Source organism: Canis aureus, chromosome 1, assembly GCF_053574225.1.
Source record: "Canis aureus isolate CA01 chromosome 1, VMU_Caureus_v.1.0, whole genome shotgun sequence".
NCBI lineage: Eukaryota > Metazoa > Chordata > Mammalia > Carnivora > Canidae > Canis > Canis aureus.
Window position 1 is genome coordinate 55,562,061 of NC_135611.1, and position 9,275 is coordinate 55,571,335.

Here is a 9,275-nt window from a genome sequence, read left to right on the forward strand (position 1 = left end):
GGCCCCTTTTCTCCACATCCATGCTAGCTTTTGTTACCTGTTGTCTTTTTGATGATGGCCATTCTAACAGGTGTGAGGTAATATCTCCTTGTGGTTTTGATTTATATTTTCCTGATGATTCGAGCAATTGTGCATTTTTACACATACCTGTTGGCTTTTGATGTATCTTATTTGGAGAAATTGCTATTCAGGTCCTTTGCCCATTTTTGAATTGTTTTTTGTTCATTTGTTTGTTTTTTGCTGTTGAGTTATACGTGTTCTTTATGTATTTTGGGTATTAACCCCTTATCAGATATATGGTTTGCAAATATTTTCCCCCTTTCATAGGTTTTCTTTTCACTTTGCTGATGGTTTCTTAGGCTGTGTAGAGCTTTTTAGTTTGATATAGTTGCACTCATTTATTTTTTGATTTTGTTGCTTGTGTGGTAGGTGTCATATCCAGACTTCACAGCCAAGACTCATGTCAAGGAGCTTTATTCTTTATTTTATTTTAGGGGTTTCATGGTGGCAGGTCTTATATTTATGTCTTTAAACCATTTAGTATTAATTTTTGTGAGTGGAGTAAAATATGGGCCCAATTTCATTCTTTTACATGTGAATATCCAATTATCCCAGCACCATTTTTTGAAAAGACTCTTCTCTCCATTGAATATTCTTGGCTCCCTTGTCAAACATTAGTTAATTAATGTTTGGGTTTATTTCTAGGTTCTCATTTCTGTTTCATTGTTCTATTCATCTGCTTTCATGCCAGTACCATACTCTTTCAATGACTATTGTTTTATAGTATAGCTTGAAATCAGGAAGCATGATACTTTCTGCTTTGTTCTTAGGATTTCTTTGGCTTTTGGAGGGTCTTTTGTGATTCCATATAAATTTTAAAAGTTTTTTTTTTCTACTTCTGTAAAAAATGCCTTTGGAATCTTGATACAGACTGCCATAATTCTATAGATGGCTTATGGTAGTATTGGCATTTTAAAAATATTAATTCCTCCAATCCATGAACATGGGATACTTTACCATTTATTTGTGTCTCCTTTGATGTATTTTATCAAGCTCTTGTAGTTTTCAAAGTACAGATCTTTCATCTCCTTAAATTTATCCTTAAATATTTTATTATTTTTGATGCTATTTTAAGTGGGACCAATTTCAATTATTTCCTCTCCTGAAAATTTGTGGTTGGTGTATATAAATGCTACTGATTTTCATATGTTGATCCTGCAACTTCACTGAAATCATTGATAAGATCTAATAGTTTCTTGATTGAACCTTTAGGATTTTCTATATATAAGATACTGTCATTTGAAAATAGAGACATTTTACTTCTTCCTTTTAAATTTGTATGTATTTATTTCTTTTTTCTTGCCTTATTGCTCTGGCTAGCACTTCTAGTACTGTGTTGAATAGAAGCAGTGATAGTGGGCACTGTTGTCTTTTTCCTGACCTAAAGGGAAAGTTTCAACCTTTCACCATTGAGCATGATATTAGCTATGGGCTTGTCACATATGGCCTTTATTATGTTGAAATTTTTTTCCATGCTTAATTTGCTAAGAGTTTTTATCCAGAATAAATACTGAATTTTGTCAAGTGTTTCTGCTTCTATTGAAATGATTATATGATTCTTTTCTTTCATTCTATTAATGTGATGTATCACAATGCTTGATTTATATATGTCAAACTATCCATCCTCACATTCCAAACAGAAAATCCTATTTGCTCATGGTGAATGGTCCATTTAATGTGCTGCTGAATTCGTTTACTAGTACTTTGTTGAAAATTTTTGCATTGATATTCATCAGGGATATTGGCCTGAAGATTTTTTGTTTTTTGTTTTTTTGGTAATGACCTTTTTTGGATTTGGTATCAGGATAATGCTGACCTCATGAGTTTGAGAATGGCCCCCCTCCTTTGATTTTCTTGGAAGAGCTTGGGAAGAACTGGTGTGAATTCCTCTTTGAATGTTTGGTAAAATTCACTGATAAAGCCATCTGGTCTTGAGCTTTTCTTTATTGGGAGATTTTTTTTTTTTAAAGATTTATTTTTATTTTTTTTATTTTTTATTTATTCATGATAGACATAGAGAGAGAGAAAGAGAGGCAGAGACAAAGGCAGAGGGAGAAGCAGACTCCATGCTGGAACCCCGACACGGGACTTGATCCCGGGCACCAAACCGCTGAGCCACCCAGGGATCCCCGGGAGATTTTTGATTAATGAGTCAATATCCTTCCTAATTTGTCTGTTCATAATTTTAAACTTCCTTATTCAGTCTTGGTAGTTTATAGGTTTCTTAAAAAGTTTCCATTTTTATTAGGTTGTCCAGTTTGTGGGCATGTAGTTGCTTATCATAGACTCTTAAGATCCTTTGAAGTTCTGTAGTATCCATTATAATGTCTCATTTCCCATTTATAATTTAGTTGATTTGGGTCCTTTTTCTTGTTTCTTTGGTTAGGTGGGGCTTTGTAAATTTTGTTTATCATTTCAAAGAACCAAGTCTTACTTTGGTTAATCTTTTCTACTGGTTTTCTATTCTCTATTTCATTTATTTGTACTCTAATCTTTATTATTATTTCCTTTCTTTCTACTTTTGTTCAGCTTGTTTCTTAAGGCATAAAATTTTGTTGTTATTTGGGATCTTGTTTATTTGGGATCTTGCACTCCACAGGTTCCAATATGTAATGTTTCCATTTTTGTTTGTCTCAAAACACTTTTTATTTCTCCTTTAATTTCTTCTCTGATCCATTGCTTGTTTAGGAGAGTGTTGTTTAATTTTCATGTGTTTGTAAATTTTCCAGTTTTCCTTTTGTTATTGATTTCTGGATTCATGACATTGTGGTCAGAGAAGATACTTGATTTAATTTCAATCATTTACAATTTACTAAGACTTGTTTCGTGGTCTAATAGATAGTTTATTCTAGAAAATGATCAATGCGCCTGAGAAGAATGTGTATTCTATTGTTGGATAGAATCCTCTGCATATGTCCTTAGGGGCCATATGGTCTATAGTGTTGTTCAAATCTGTTGTTCTCATATTGATCCTCTGTATGATCTCTCCATTGTTGAGAAGGGGGACATTAAATTCCCCAGCTATAATAATAGTATTTCTGTTGATTTCTTATTTAAGCTCTGTTACTTTTTGGCTTTATATATTTAGGGGCTCCAATATTGACTGCAGAAATATTTACAATTGTTATATCTTTTTGATGTATTGGCCCTTTTATAATCATTTAATAATTTTCTTTATCTCTTTTTTAACATTTTTAGTTTAAAGTTTATTTTGTCCAGTGTAGGTATAGCTACTCCTGCTTTGTTGTGTTGTTATCATTTGTTTGAAACGTCATTTTCCATCCCTTTACTCCCTATATGTGTCTTTAAGGCTAAAGTGAATTCCTTTTTGAAAACATACTGTTGGATCTTGGTTCTTTATCCATTCAGCCATTCTATGTCTTTTATTTGGAGAACTCAATCACCTTAAAGTAATTACTGATAAATAAAGACTTACTCTTGTCATTTTGTTAATTGTTTTCTGGTTGCTTTATAGACCAGTTGTTTCTTGTTTCCTATTCTGCTATCTTTTTTGGTGTGTTTTAATGTCTTTTGATATTGGTATGCCTTGATTTATTTATCATGTTCTTTTGTACAATTACTACAGGATTTTCCCCTGTGGTTATCATGAAGCTGACATAAATTATCTTAAATTTATAACATCTTATTTTAAAATGATAATGACTCAACCTCAAGAAAAGTCATAAACTTTATACTCTTACTTCTCTTCTCCTTCACATTTTAGCATATTGCTATTGCAATTTACATTTTTTTATTGTATAACTAATAACAGACTAGTATAGTTATGGTTATTTTTAATACTTTCATTTTTTATTACTTTTAAACTAGAGTTGTAAGTGAATTATGCACCACTCCTTCCATATTGCAGAATCTAACTATGGCTGTATATCTGCCATTACCAGTGAGGTTTGCACTATCTTTTTATGTTTTTACTGATATTAATTAGCATTCCCTTACTTCCATTCAGAGAATCTCTTTAATATTTTTATTCCTCCTTCGTTCCTATAGGATCACTTCACCAGGTATAGAATTCTTGGTTGACAGTTATTTTCTTTCAGTATTTTTTAATATGTCATCCCATTTTCTCCTGGCCTAAGAAATCTGCTTCTAGTCTTACAAGATTTCCTTTGTATGTAGTTTCTCTCTTTTCTTTTGCTGTTCCTAAAATAATAATTCTTCTCCTCCTCCTTCACCTTCACCTTCTTCTTCTTCTTCTTCTTCTTCTTCTTCTTCTTCTTCTTCTTCTTCTTCTTCTTCTTCTTCTCCTTCTTCTCCTTCTTCTCCTTCTTCTTGTCTTTGACTGTTGATAGTTTAATTATAGTGTTTCTCAGTGTAGTCCTAAGTGGGTTCAACCTATTTGGTATCCTTTGGACCTCATGGATCTGGATGTCCATTTCTCTCCCTAGGTTTGGGAAGTTCTCAGGTATTGTCACTTTAAATATGTTTTCTGTTCCTTTCTCCTTCTCTTGTCCTTGAATTTCCCTAATGTGAGCATTATTTCATTTCAATGTGTTCTATAATACCCATAAGCTTTCTTCATTCTTTCATTTTTTTTCTTTTTGCTCCTCTGACTGAATAATTTCCAATGTTCTTTCCTCCAGGTCACTGATTGCTTATTCTATATGGTTGAGTCTACTTTTAAAACCTACTGAATTCATCAGTTCAGTTATTGTATTTTTTGACTCCAAGATTTCATTTGTTTGTTTGTTTTGATGGTTGCTATTCCTTATTGAACTTTTTATTTTATTCATACATTGTTTTCCTAATTTTGTTTAGTTGTCTGTCTGTTTTCTTGCAGTTCACTAAACTTCCTTAAGAGGATTATTCTAAATTCTCTGTCTTATACTTCATAGATCTTCATTTCTTTAGGGTCAGCTATTGGATCTTTATTAGTTTCCTTTGATGTTATCATATGTACCTGATTTTTCATGATCCTTGATTCATTATGTTGGTATCTATACATTTGAGTAATTGGGCTCCTCTTCTAGATGTCACAGGTTTGCTTTGGCAGAGACAGTTCTCCAGTCAGTTCAGTTTGGGTTTCTGGGTGTGTCTGCTGGTAATGTCCTTGGCAGATGAGCCCTGATATTATGGTCTATTTTTGGAAAGGCAATGTTTCCAGCTCTGTGGATGAGACTTGAAGTTGTGCTATTGGTTGAGAAAAGTTGAATAGGGCTGCTAGTTTGGTTCCCTATCCAAGAAGCCGTAGGATGGGTTCCACGGTTGGCTGGATTCTCTGGTTGAATTTACAAGATGGTCAGGACTGGGTAGTATATTCAGTACTAGGTAGGGCTATGAATTAGTGGCAGGATGAGAGCCTGTATAGCTCATGATTTGGGGACCTGAATCAGGCCAGAATTCCCTGGTCATGTGAGGCCCCTGATTTTGTTTTGTCAGCGGGGAAGTCATTGACTGGGCTTTCCATTCAAGTGCCACTATATGTAGGATTATTGAGGGCTATGCAGTTTCCCATATGGTTTGGTTAAGTTGCTTGGTCCAACAGGCTGAAGGCTGTACTCAGTGACGAGCTGGGCTGTGAATTCAGTGGCAGGGATGGCCAGGAACAGTAGGAGAAGCAGCTCTAAAGCTGGCTAAGTTCTTTGTTTCTTATCTTAACTCAAGCCAACCCACACCCCAAGTTCCCTGGAAGAACAGGGAACTAGCTTTGCTCTGCGAGCTACCAGTTGTGCTTGCCCTTCTCTCCACTCTAGCACTGCTGGGTCACACAGCTTCCAGGAGTTGTCACAAAGCTTCTGGTTAAATGGGCCTGGAAGACACTTTTCAAGGTGGATGCGGCAATGTCTCAGCCCTGGTCCCCCCACACACACACCATGCCTTGATAGGAAGAGGAAAAGCTTCTCTTAATTTCCCAAACAAGCTCTCTGGTTGGGAGGGTCTGGGAGCCACCCTGGGACTTGACCATGTATTAATTTCCCTGCTTATGTGCAGCAGGATGGATCTGTGCTTGGTACTGGCTTTGCTCTGGGGGCAAAAAGCTCTGCCTGATTGCTTCTCAGCTCATGCGCAGCTGTGCTGCACAGCTTCCAGGAGTTGTTGCCAGTCTTTCTGGCCAGATGGGGCTAGAAGGCACTCTTTGCGGGGGGGGGGGGGGGGGGGGGGGCTGTCTCAATCCCTGTGCCTGAGAAAGAGCTGCTCCAGGCTACTCTCAATTTCCCAAACAAGCTGTCTGGCTGGCAGGGGCTGAGAGCTACCCTGGGACTTGGCTGTGTATAAATTCCCCTGCTTGTGTGCAGCTCAGGAAGCATCCACATTCAGTACTGGCTTTGTTCTGGGGGCCATCAGCTCTGCTTGCCCGCCTCTTGGCTCGAGCCTGCACAGCTTCCAGGAATTGTTGCCAGCCCTTCTGCTCGAATGGGGCTAGAAGGCACTCTGCACAGTGAGTGGGGCTGTGACTCAGCACCTTGCCTGGGCAGGGGCAAACTGGACTTGAGAGAGGGAAGAATTCCTGATTTGAGGCTCCAAATCCCGCAGATCCTCACCCTACCAAGTTCCCTGGTCACACCGTACCCCTGACCTGGTTTTGCAGTCGAACAAAACCTTCGTGGAGATTGCTACTTGGGTACTGCATGCATGAGCATGGTCTGCTGAGGTCCCAGTGCTGGTTGTGGTAAGCCGTACCCTCCCACCCACGGTCAGATTTCCAGTGGTCCAGCCCTGCACATTCCCTGCAATCCCGACAGTATGAAACCAGATTAGAGATGCCCACAAAATGACCCACAGTGCTGGGGAGGCTAGTTGTTACCCCAGGTTCCCTTTCCCCACTGGATGATCCAGACTTCTCCGCGTGGTGCGGTGCTAGTCTAGGGAAGAGGCGACGTGGTCAACATGTGGCTGTGTGGCTGCTTCTCTTACCTGGCTGATGCAATCTGTCCTGGCCTGTGATGAGCAGACGGTGCGTCAGCCTCACTCCGGGTTCTAGGATTCCCTCAGGAGTGTTCTCCAACAGTCATTAGTTGTTCTTGTGACAGGGAGCCAAGGCAGGGACGACCTATGTCATCATCTTAGCAATGTCACTTTCCCAAAATATTTCTTAAGAGATGTCCACCAGGACTGTGCCCAAACTGTTCATGTGATGAGGACGAGTTTAGTTGCAGCCACAATGCTTTCCTCGTAACCAGAGGGCCCCAGCCTCAGACGTGTGTGCCCACTAATTGACACATTCCTGCAGATATGTGGTTGGGACCGAGATGAGAATGGGGAATTCCAGAAACCCGAAAGTTGTCTTGACTTGTTGGCCAGCTTCAGCATTAATGGAAACGCCTAACTGGATATGTGAACCTGGGCCAGCGGGAGCCTCAAATGGCTGAAGATCTAGGTATAAATGGCTCAAAATACCAATAAGCGCTTCATGCCTTACATTTAACATCAATACCTTATCACTTGGATAAAAAAAAGATGGTTTTGTAGATCTGTTTGAATCCTCATGACCACTCACTGGGTATTCAGTGAAAGACCCAGTGTCTGGCTGAAGGCTGAGATTGAAGGTTCTAGATAGACTCAAGAGTTTGGCAGGCGGGGGATAGTACCAGCCACTAGATGCCGCTGTTTCGCCGACGCTGAGCTCATCAGAAGCTCCCAGAGGTGTGAGTTCTAGAGGATCACAGGTTAACATCAGCAAAAACCTCCTGCTGAGAAGCTAAAGATCACTCTCAATTCCAGGGAAGTCTCTTCAGTGATGGGCTCTTTTGAAGAACTTACTTAGATAAGCAAATTAATATCAATTTTCTTGACATTTAGACCTGATATCTTTGTTAATAAAAACAGCACCACACAAATTCAAATTTGTCCCATTCATTAGTTATACTTTCATCTAGTAAAGATGAGCAACGTATTTGTAAGGAATGGAGCAAATTATTGCTCACATTTGGCATTCTTACACTTTGAAGGTTAATATATTTGGTTCCTTTTCTTTTTTTTAAGTGAGACCAATTTATATTCTCTTCTCCCTGGCTTCAGCAAACATTCTGTTGATCTTGTAGCAAGTGTTTCAAAGTAGCTGAAGCTTTGGAGGGGCTGGCCGGCCTGCTGGCCCATGGGTGAGGACCCACCTGGCCACAGTCCTCTGGAGGCAAGTGGGAGTCCTCCTGGATCCAGTCCTCCCTCAGCCGAGGCCCCTTCAGCTTTATCAGAGAGAGCGCAGACCTTCCTTAGGACAAACTCAGTGGAATCAGGGCCCAGAGAAAGACCTGAAATATTCCAAAATTTTTTTATACTCACAGTGCTCCCGAGGCACATCAGCCCTGGGAGCCGTGGTGAGATCCTGGTTCTTCTCTGTCCCTGGGGTCCCTCGCATGCTTTTCCACTTGGGCCACGCAAGCGGCCTGACTGCAGCCTGCATCTGTGGCAGGAATCTGCAGACCCTCCCTTTTCCCTTGAAGGGAAAGACCAAGCCCCTTCATCTTGTCCCAGACAGGAGACCAGCGGGCCACGGCGAGCACTGGGAACGCCCTTCACATGCCCTGCCAGCACTGCAACATGGACTGAGTCAGAGAGGGGAAAGTCCTCATGCCATACTTGCATATTGGGAGGGGGTGGGGTGAGGGAGGCGCTGGGTTAGTGCACACTCCGGCACAAGCACACAAGCATTCTGTTCTCCACATTCCTTTCCGTCCAGTGGCCCTTCTGCTGGTTGAGCAGCCCGGCCACCTTCTGCAGGCAGTCAAGCTACTTGCTGGGGCCTGGCCTGTGCCAGAGACAGTTCTGGGTGCTACGGCCACCACACTGACAGTGGGCAGGGGTCCCTGTTCCCTCGACAGTTCAAGCCACTGAAGGAAACAGATAGTAAACCACGAAGCAAATAGAGAAATCACATGAGTTCGGGGGGGGTGCACACTGTCCCCCAAATAAAGCAGCTCACGTGATAGAACCTATGGGGAAGGTGACAGGGTGGCAGGTGCCACTCACACAGCTGCTCGGTTCCACAGGTGTTGACCCAGACCCACCTCATCCCCACAGAAACTGAAAGTTCCAGCCTGGCATCTTGTGAGCCCAGGGGACCAGAGTCCGACGCCCTCTGGTTGAACCGGGTCCATCTCTTTGAGCCCTGGGGGCCACTAAGACAGCTGGACCTGTCCCTGGGGCAGCCGAGGGCCAAACACACATTTGACCTCAGTTCCCCAACTCGGGCCAAGTGGTGATTACACCTGAATGTTCTGGGTAGTTTTCAACCCATTACTTTGTCTGCACAGGTAATG

At 41.0% G+C, this 9,275-nt stretch overlaps 1 protein-coding gene across 5 annotated transcripts in view; it reads right to left on the bottom strand.

Moving 5' to 3' along the window:
* Positions 1 to 9,275, bottom strand: part of UNC93A (unc-93 homolog A) — a 39,958-nt gene that overhangs the window by 28,244 nt on the left and 2,439 nt on the right. Inside the window, exon 2 of one of the 5 annotated variants that reach the window (XM_077899727.1) lies at positions 8,130 to 8,267. The exons of 3 other annotated variants lie outside the window; for them this stretch is intronic. The gene's annotated coding sequence lies outside the window, so the exon portion shown is untranslated. Of the gene's footprint in view, positions 1 to 6,933; positions 6,953 to 8,129; positions 8,268 to 9,275 lie in introns of those variants that run through there. One more of the 5 variants, XM_077899729.1, reaches the window with a different exon arrangement.